Here is an 11236-nt window from a genome sequence, read left to right as displayed (position 1 = left end):
AGTTGTGATTAGTTTTAAATTTTTCTAAATTGATATTTGAGTTTGGGATAAAATTTACATGAGGCATGTAAATTTTGGTGACTTTTAGAGTTAGCATGCAAAATTCTTAAGTTAGGGGTAAAACGGTCATTTTTCTACATGTAGAGGGTAAAATAGAAAATTTTACTCTTTAAGTTAGTATTTTCCATATTTCAAATTATTAGTGATTTAGTTCTAACTTTTAGAATCACTAATTACAGTTCCTCGTGATCGCACTTGAAGTTTTATAAGAAAAGTTAGCGTTTAACTTATTAATAGTCTACTGTGTATGTGTGCTAAGTAAAAAAACTACAATTTATTTATGTGTGTTATCATATATGCCATGACATGCTAAGTTATCACATATTTATCTGTTACACAGAATTTATTCTGTCATGAGTTTCATCTATTACACAAGATATTTTGTCATATATTGCAAGTACATAATGTTAAATATGCCATCTATTATATGTATGTCATGTCATGTTCACTGTTGTAAGTATGTCAGGTTAATTATGTTTCCGTTACATGTGATATCATATTATGAAATATTGTGTGTTGCATGTTTAAGTCATGTTACAATATAACCCTATCTCAAGTTGGTCATGTCTTTCAAATTATGTTCAAGTCACGTTATGTTACGTCAGGACTTCTGTCCTTTCGTATTTCAGTCACGTTTCATCTTAAGTTACATTCAATTTCGTGGGGTCCACAACAACTGTGGCACACGAAGTATGGGGTCACAGCAATTGTGATGCATACACTACGTGAGATACAACAATTGTGACACGTAGAATACATGGGGCCATAACAACTGTAGAGTATGTATTTAACTGCATTGTGACACGTAAAATACATGGAGCCACTGGAGTATGTATTTAACTGCATTGTGACGCATAGAATACATGGGGCCACAACAACTGTAAAGTATGTATTTAAGCAGTTAAAGAATAAGTTTTAGATCACGTTCATGTTAAGTCAAGTGTCAGATCAAGTTTATGTTATGTCATGTTATGTTCACGTACATATTATATTCATGTTCAAGTTTATGTCAAGTCAAGTTCAATTCATGTTGTAATTTAAGTTATGTCAATTATGATATGTCGTACGTCAAGTTATGATTTGATTACTTATGTTTGGGGTCACAGCAATTGTGACGCATACACTACGTGAGATACAGCAATTGTGACACATAGAATACATGGGGTCACAACAACTGTGGAGTATGTATTTAAGTAGTTAAAGAATAAGTTTCAGATCACATTCATGTTAAGTCAAGTTTCAGAGCAAGTTCATGTTAAGTCAAGTTTTAGATCAAGTTCATGTCAAGTCAAGTTCAGTTCACGTTTCAATTTAAGTTATGTCAGTTATGCTATGTTGTATGTCAAGTTATACTTTAATTACTTATTAATTTGATTATGCATTCATGTTTTTACTATCATCCATGCATCATTAGCCTGTGTGAAAGTTTTTTGTTAACTTACTGAGATTTGTAATCAAATATCACTTTGGTAGTCCCAATTACCATTCCCCTCGAATGGTAGATTTTGTTACAGGACCTGAAGGAGAATCAGGAGCAAACCAACTAGACACAGTTGACTAAGCGACGGTGCGACGTCAATGTTAATATAGTAGTTAACGTAAATTACTACTTGTACAATGGAGTTGCATCTCTAGTACTTTTTGGATCATAACCATTTTGGACTAGTGTTGTGATCTTAGTTGTTCAATGGGTCTTTATGTATGAAGTATGTTTTAAGCATTTGGGATATTTTCAATTTGGTGCATAGTATTGCTAAAGAAAAAATTTATCCGCTGCGAATATTGCATAATGTTAGATGCATGTTAGGAACATTGCATCTTATATGTCATGAACGGGGGCAGGTAACCTTATGTTGCATGTCTCGACACTTCAAATGTCCGTCTGATTCCAAACGGAATTTGGAGGCATCACAGTAACTCCCCTTTTTCTATATGAAAATAATACGTCTTTTTCATTACGTTTATGGATTATTCTTATAATGTGATTTTGAGATGATGAGTCTGAATGATATGTATTGATGATGATTGCGATTTTTGGGTGTTGAGTCTTATTGTGTGTCGATCATCATTGACTTGTTTAGGAGTCCTTGAGACATTCCTACAGCACGTTGCTGAGACATTCCTACAGCACGTTGCCATGAGTGATTCCCCATGATGATCAGGGTGGAACATCTTCATATTGGTTTGACTTGATAACACGGGCAGAGAGATTCCCCAGGTTTATCATGCGTGGTGTTTTTTAGTCAGTTGACTGGGTAGAGAGATTTTCCAGGTTGATCATGTGTATTAATTTCTAGCGTGTTAACTAGGTTGAGTGATTCCCCATGTCGAATGGTTTGAAATTGTTGGATTAGCTAGCACGTTAATCGGGTAGAGTGATTCCACTCAATTAATGGTGGAGTGATTCCTTGTTGATATTTATATGATGAGTTATTATGGATTTTATGTATTTTGGTAATAGGGTGGTTCCTTGCCTTGATAATAACTAGGTGTACATGAGAATTGCTCTGAGGGTGATTCCTTGCCATAACTATGAATACATGTATTTATGCTTGGAGGGTGATTTTTTGCCATTCATAAATATGTGTGTTCACAGATCAATTTACATGAAACTGTACAGGCATATTCATCACTATTGTCTCTCATTAATAGTTCTATCATGAGTGTTTAACCTACTAGGATTTCTTAGATATTTCACTGTGGTAGTCACACCTATGGTTTCATTTACCAGAGCCAAATATCTCAATACAGATTTAGGCCAAGTTGAGTTTCTTAAACAAGAATTATCGATCCCACCTAAGTTGTAGATATGAAGGCTTGTCTTCGATATTAGCTATTTGTATTTGTTAAGATATTCATTTTAGTCAGATATTCGTTTTAGTTAGGCAAGGAACCATGTTTAGTTTGCTATACCTAGATGTGAGTAATGAAAAGTTGACGATGTATAATATTATTTGGAAAGAAGTGATCATGACATGTGGATATTATTATTATTAATGGATAAACTTCTTATCAATGTATACCTCTAGTACAATTAGAAATTAGTCTCTAATCCTTTACTTATTCCACTGTGACTTTTTTTACTTACCTCGTACTCGATTATGATTACATACCTAGACCTAACAATATAATTTTGGTGTTACCTACCAATTGGCATCCTTGACACCACGGATCTTGTTAGGCTCTTTATTGAGGATTAGAGTGCCACAAAACATGGTTGTAAATAACTGGTAGGGCAAGATGAAGCATGTTTATAAATCCTTGAGAAAGTGAGGGCCCAAGTTCCAATTCCTTTCCACTCCCATGTTTATAAAGCTTTGAGGCCACTAAACCTAGCTGTCCCGAAGTTGAAACCCTATGCTATGCCTCGCGGCTCATCTCAGATCCCATGGGTACTCTCTCTCTCTCTCACACACACACAAAAAGAAAATGGAGATAAGTTTCATCACTACAAATTAAGTCCTTCAATAGTTAAAATTTCAATAAAGTCTGTCTTCGACATTAATTGGATATTTGAACATGAACGTTCATTTTAGTTTTTTGCTAATGCATTCTTGATGGCAACTCTATTTCCTTCTATCTTGTTGTAGTTTTAAATAAATATTGATTTTGGTGTTAAGTTAGTTAGAAAAAAGTTGAGCCTTTTTCAGAAAAATATATTATTTACAATGCCACTATTCATTCACACTAATCAAGAACTATGTGATGATCTTGTCGACAATGACATACCTAAAATGAGCAAAAGACAGATATTTAAGTCTTTTTAATCATGTGAAAATAAAAAATAAAAAAATTGCTTACAATAAATGTACAATTTTGGTAAAAAAGTTTCAATCTAGTTGCTATAATTTGAACTAATTCTATATTGTCAATAATAATCTATTTAAGCCACAACTAAGAAGAATCAATTATCTTTTTAAATATATTAGATATTAAAATCAAAACAAATCCGATTGTCAATGGAAAAGAGATTACAAACCTACAGGCCATATCAACTGATCGCAAATGTATGGTCTAGTGCCACGTGGGAGACCCCCATTAAGAGACAGTTGGCAATGTTTGATTGAAGGCAAATTGCAAAAGATGTGCACGCCTTACTCTCGTCAGTTTCTGCCACTCTCAAGGCCATATGGAAAAAGGAGGACAAGATTAAAAGCTCTCCTATTTAAGGCATTGGGTAAAAGTCAAAATCTCACTTTTTGTGACTGTTAGAAGGCAGACTATGAGATTTGATAGAAGGAAAGTTGTAGAAGATGCGCCCTTGCTCCTGTCAATTTCTGTCACTCGACAACACGAGAGGAAAAATGGAGGAACAAGGTTAAAGGTCTCCTATTTAAGGATGTCTGGAATCAGTAGGACATCAAAAGTATGACTTACAGTCCCCCAATTTAGAAGCATTGGATCAAAGCCAAAATCTCACTTTTTGTGACTGTTAAGTGTTTACTCTTGCATCTGGTCAGAGTCTTCACAAAAGCAAGTGGCTTCAAAGGATGCAATGGGAAGGAGCAACACTAGCATTACCATAATGTTAAAAATGTTGTTTAGGTAGGTTAGCTCCTACGACCATCGTGGGGATGTTAGGTAAATTAGTTTGTGAGTATGTTGAATGATTAGGCTTTGCATATTTTGTAAACCCCCCCCCCCCCCCCATCTTTTCTACATGAAGATAATACATCATCTTCATTATGTTTATGGATTATCTTTATGATGTGATTTGGAGATGATGAACTTGAATGATGTGAATTGATGATGATTACGATTTTTAAGTGTTGAGACTTACTGTGTGTCAATCATCATGGATGAGTTGAGGAGTCCCCGCGCTATTCTTATGGTATGTTGCCACAAGTTTCATACAGCTAAAGTGATTCTCCATGTTGATCAAGGTCAAAGGTCTTCATATTGGCCTCACTTGATAAATGGGTAGAGAGATTCAGTGACCCAAAATACAATATAAGTTACTAGTGACCAAAATTACTCCCATTTGTACTTTAATGCAGATCCACACAAAATATAATAAACAATTTAATTTTTTACAATCTCAAAACAATAATAAGATTAAAAAATAATATTCTAATAATATTTTATTCAACTTTTAATTTTCATCTCAACTCATTATCCAAACCTCCTTTAAATCTAAAGGATTTAAGGATGTTAGATTTTATGATACTATGCATGCATATTGTGTCTCTAAAGATGTGCAAAGATTGTCGAAATGTGAAGCCCTGGCACACGATATGCATAGCCAAGAGTCGTGTAGTGCTTTTGGGTGGTATGGAGAGATCAATGATAAGAGTGTCACATGGGATGGTGAGTGTGAGAATACAGACAATGAAAAGTAGTAGATATTGTATTTAGAAAATAAATATGTTCTACTACAACATACAAATATCGTTCACCTCTTAAAATTCTTGAATTATTCTCCAAATTGACACGGGCTATGACTAACCTTTGTTTGCTATTGAACTTAGTCAGCTTGATCGATCTTTGGGACAAACAAAAATTGATAATCTCACGGGTCAAGCAAACTCATTGGGAAAAATTAAAAACTCAAGTAAACTATTAAGAACTTGGAATCTAAGAAGGAAATAAATAAGAGTTACAATGTGAGAAAGAGACTTCCTAACAAGTACGTAATAAGAGAGAAATTGAATTAATAGCAGAAATTGCATCAGGGAAACATTTATTAATGATAATTGATATATATATATATATATAGAGAGAGAGAGAGAGAGAGAGAGAGAGAGAGAGAGAGAGAGACCAAATAAAATGGTAGAGTGAGAGAGTGAATATGAGAGAGGATGAAAGAATTGACTAGAAATGATTATGAATTTAATAAAAAGGAATACTCTATAAGCAATCGATTTTACAGACCCTTGTGCACGAATCTACTTGGCATTCCTCAGAGAAAATGAAATGGGGCACTTTGTCGAAGAGAAAATGGTCATTTTGGTGTGCTCGGCGGGAGAGGAAAATGAAATAGTTTGTAACAGAAAAATGAAACGGTACGTAACGAAAAATTGAAACTTTGCATTTCCTTCTCTCCATTCTCCTTCTCCATTCCCCTGTTTGTTCTCCTTCTCTCCTCCATCTTCTCCATCTCCCGCTCCCATTTTTTGTTCTAAACCCTGACCCTAACCCTAGCCAAAGTGCACAAATTAGTCCATCCCTTCTCATTCTCTTCCTAATCCTAAGCCACTTCTTTATCTTCCCCTACTGCAAATCACGGAGAAGAGTCTCTCTCTCTTCTCCGTGATTTGTTGTCCACTCCGTATCATTAATCGTTTCTTCATTCTCACCACCGGTCTCCCTCTCTCTCTGTGATTTTTCATAAATTTGGATTGATTAAGTTTGCATTGTGGGTATGTTTTGATTTTGTTGTTTGTATCTAGGATGTAAAAGTTAGGTTTTTAATTTTTAGTTTTGAGATGATTTTTTTATAAACATTTGCTTGTTTTGGTACGAGGGTAGTAATGTGATTAATTTATATCTATGGACTAAAATGTTTTGATATTTTTTTTTTTTGTTTCCATCATTAGTTTATCTTTGGTTGGAGCTAGTCTTAATCCCACAACGTGTCCTTTTGTTTACTAGGTGATGTTGTAATGTTGTTTGCATTATATTAGTCAGTTCTTGTCATATTTTCTCATTCTACATTCTTTTCTACTCTCGATGTGTTTTGATATAATTTAATGTTTCTTCTTTTGATTTTGAAGATATGCTTTTGGGATTTTTATTACAAATGCTTGTTAGTTTTGCATGTTTCCATGTTGCAATTTTTGGAATGTTCAACAGAACATTGTAGGACATTCCAAAAACTGAAATTCTACTTTTTCCCCTTCGATTGGTGGATGTGGATGAGGCTGATGAGGATGGTGGAAAGTGGCTGTTGTGATTTATATCAAGGGTTGGTCCATTAGAGAGGGAAACGAGTGCTAAAAGGTGGAAGTTTTTAGCTTTTTGTGAACTCCTAAACTTGATAAAGGAGGGATATAATAGCTGTAAAGCAATGAATGAAGGAGTGTTGAGACTCTTTAATTTAATCCCCACAATATTTAAACCCTCTTGAGACTTTGAAATTAGTTGTTGGGGGTTGTTAACCTAAAAATAAAGTATACTTTCTTTAGTCTGAATCACTGGTTGCCCAAGTTGTGTTCCACTAGAGTCTAAAACCTCGATGGTGTTTCCACGTGGTTAAAAACAAAGTGAGCTTGAAAATTAACTGCAAATAAGAATATGTTGAACCCAAGATTTCAAGTTTCATGTAATTATATATCTATACATGAATGTTGATGATAACAAATGAATTCAAAAAATAAAGGGGTTTTAAACTCAAGTTGTCTACACAATGGAGTTAAGTACATCAAGGAACCAAGCATGAGTAAGAAGGGAACAAGTTCACATTAAAACTCATAGAGTAATGTTGTAAATCTCTTAAAAATTCGAAATTAAGATTAAGGCTCAAAATTAATATTTTATTATAAAACATTAAAATACAATTTTCACATGTGTATGAATATTTTGAAAATTAAATTTGAAAATTTTAAAAGATGATTGATTGTCATCTTTCACAGTGCATGACATGATTAAAGGTTTTAATTTTGAAAATATTAAAGATGATTGATTGTCATCTTTCACATATGCATGCTTTATTTGAATATTTTCAAAAGTGATTGATGCTCTTTTTGACGTAGGCAAAAGGTAGATGATTTTGTTTAAAAAATTTGAAAAGTAAAGTGTACTCCTTTTGTCATATGCCAAAAGTAAAAAGATTAGATTTGAAATTTTTAAAAAGTGAATGATGTTGCCTTTGACATATGAATCTTTTTAAATTTGAATATGAAGTCTCATATGCCTATAAATAGATCATTTAAGAGCTTCAAATTCACAACACCAAGAGCATACAACATTCATTCTAAGCTTTCATTCTCTTTTCTCTAAGCATTGAGTCTTAACCCTTGTTCATTTTGAGAGAGATATAATTTACATTGTATTGTTCTTATTTCACTCATTGATAAGTGTTATCTGATAACCTACCCACTATCAGCTCTTGTATCAGTAAAAGGGTGTGCATAACCCTTGTGTATGTAGAAAGTATTCTACACGAATCCTTTGTAACAGTGTTATTGAAAGGTGTAATAGGTTTCAAGCAGTTGGGCCAAACCTCGTTAACATACTGAGTTTGCTTTTCTTTTACCCTTACTCTTTATATTTATTACTGCTTTGTATTTTGTTTATATTTTATATTATGTATTTGATTTATAATTGTTAATTTTTAAATACAATCTAATTCACCTCCCTCTTGTGTTAGTCATTTAGGCAACAGAATATAATATAATTTAAATAGTAAGAGGTAATAAACCTGATGGGGAATACTATCTTATGTCACACCTACTGTTTGGCCAAATAAATTTTTGCACATGTCAACAACTTGAGTATCTCCTCCATACTACGAAGAATCAATAAACAAAACCAGATTATATAAACCTGAATTCCAATTGCACAAGATGTACATCAAACATTGACAAAAAGCATTTGTGTACAATATGTTTATGTTTTCCCTTTTGAGTAGCCTTTTTGTTGTGGGTTTTTATACTCTCCATCCTAGATTCTCTTCTCAGTGATGGTAGTCTGCCTTTGCCTCTCACAATAAGGGGACTGAGTATTTTCTTCGAACTCACAGTTGCAGGTGTATCAACAGTTGTAACTACAATATTGAACCCAATTTGGTGAGGGTGGCTTGTTGGTGCAGTACACCTTATTCATTGCACATAACTTATGAATCATATCCTCAGTATGCTCATCACCTAACACTGCATTTGTTGCGATTTCGTAACACATGGATTTCATGTGCCTTCCAACCTTTTAAAGTAAAAGCATATATATCAAATAAATGTATGATAGGAACGACAAAAATAGCACGCACAAATGGCAAAATGGCACGCACAAATAGTAAAATGGCACCCACAAATAGCGAATACTCACATTGAGAAAATGGAATTTAGGGAGATGAATGGGATTTGGGGAGGAATGGGATTTGTGTGATTTTGTCCGCAAAGTTAACTGTACATAGTAGAATTAATAAAAATTGGACCACTCTATTTTGGATAAAAATTTTCTTTAGTTTTTTCAAATTAATGTGCTAATGGGCCTAATAGCTGAGAGATTTCTTTTGAGTTTTGGGTATTAACTATTCAAGCCTAGGCCTCGTAATATAAATAATATTGGATAATATTATTGTATACTAATTCAGTCATTTTAGGTGAATTGAAATTGAAGATACAACTAAACCTATTATCTCAATCTAAACCTTTTTGGTATTGATGATTAATCCATTATAGTATAAAATTTAAAGGTGTAACTAGTCTGGTTTGGTCTGATTTTTTACAAACATTTGGGATCAAACCAATATGCACTGCTTGTACATTTTCAAAAACTGATTATGAACCAATTACCCTCCTAAACTGGTATTTCCTATTTTACCAGTTCTAGTCCGGTTTTTAGATTTTAATAGTATTAATATATATTATTAGTTATAGTGATTAGAATAATTATATATTGGTATTTGTTATAGTGATTTTAATTTATTATAACTATATCATTGATAGTGATAGTATTAGTATTACTATATCATTATTTTATATGAGATTAGAACGCAATCTCTTAAAGAGAGGGTGACATTGTTTTCTCATATCCTTGCAGAAATCTGAAATATAATTCAAAGAACTAAGAAATCTTTGAAGTTGATTTTTGTCAAGGATGACATCAGGAAATTTGTCAGCAAATTCAATAGCTCATTGAATGGGCTTATTTTGCCTTCAAATGTGTCATAACCAAGGAATCTGATCTTGGTTTGAAATAATTTAATCTTTTTTGCAGAAACAGCAAGTCCATTTCTTTTGATGATCTCAAGAAACGTTTTAAGATGTTTCCAGTGCTCATCAATAGATTTGGAATATAGACGATGGTGAAATTAGTGAATGATAGAAAGATATTATTCATAATATTTTGAAATTCACTAGGAGCGTTTTTCAGCACAAATGGCATGACGTTTCACTTATAGTGACCGAATGGAGTAGTGAAAGCAGTCTTGTACATGTTTGACTCCCTAATTTGGATTTGCCAAAATCCGGACTTAAGGTCAAAGTTGGAGAAAATAACTGCATCACTTAGCCTATGAACCAAGTCATTCTTGTTAGGGATGGGATACCGAATCCACTCTAACATCTTGTTCAATGGTTTGTAATTAATGACTAAACAGGGTGTACCTCACTCAATCTCAGCATTTTTCTAAACATAAAAAGCAGCACACGACAAGGGTGACTTACTATGCCTGATGATATTCTTAGCAAGAAGATCCTGGATCTCATTTTTGCAAAACTCCAAAGTTTCTCTATTCATTTGAATAGGTCTTGCTTTGGTTGGAATTAAGTTTTCAGAGAAATTTTTAACATAAGTTAAAGAAACAACATGTTTCTTCCTATGCCAGAAAGCATTAGGAAGTTCCGAGCAGACTTCATAAATCAAAGTTTTTTTAAATTCTTCAATTTTTTATCTAAGCAAGGAATCATGCAAATTATCAGAAACACGTTTGAAATTGATTTCTTGTTTAAGAAAATCTAAATGTTTTCTTTTTGCAGAAAGCAAAAACACAGATCTTCTAGCAGTATCACGTTCAAATTTAGAAGCAAACTTAAACTTAACTTTCTGTCCAAAGGGGTCAGTAGTGATCCCATCGGCTTCAGAAAGGAATGGATAAATCATGCTAAGAAAAGGTATACCAAGAATAACATCATGGGTCAAATTCTTAACAAGCACAGAGGAATTTTAAAACAAACTTGTCCTGGCAAACATGAGCTGTATTCAACTCATAACGAATCTTCATCTTAGATCCGTTTGCGAAGAATAAATTCTCTTCGGACTTTTCGAAATAAGAGGTAGGAACTAAGCCTTCTCGGATACAATTAAGATCCACTCCTGAATCGATCAAAGCAATAGCAGAGAATTTGTATTCATGATTAACAATAATCTTAATGTATATTAGTATTACTAATTTACTAATGTACTTATCAAAAAGAATATATTGAGAATTTATTAGGCCATAAAATGTGATTAATATATATATTTTATGATTAATGCATATATGATCAAATAAATTTTTATTTTTAAGATTAAAATT

The sequence above is a fragment of the Carya illinoinensis genome, chromosome 11 (assembly GCF_018687715.1).
Source record: "Carya illinoinensis cultivar Pawnee chromosome 11, C.illinoinensisPawnee_v1, whole genome shotgun sequence".
In the NCBI taxonomy this organism is placed as follows: domain Eukaryota; kingdom Viridiplantae; phylum Streptophyta; class Magnoliopsida; order Fagales; family Juglandaceae; genus Carya; species Carya illinoinensis.
Note: the sequence above shows the minus strand (reverse complement) of the source record.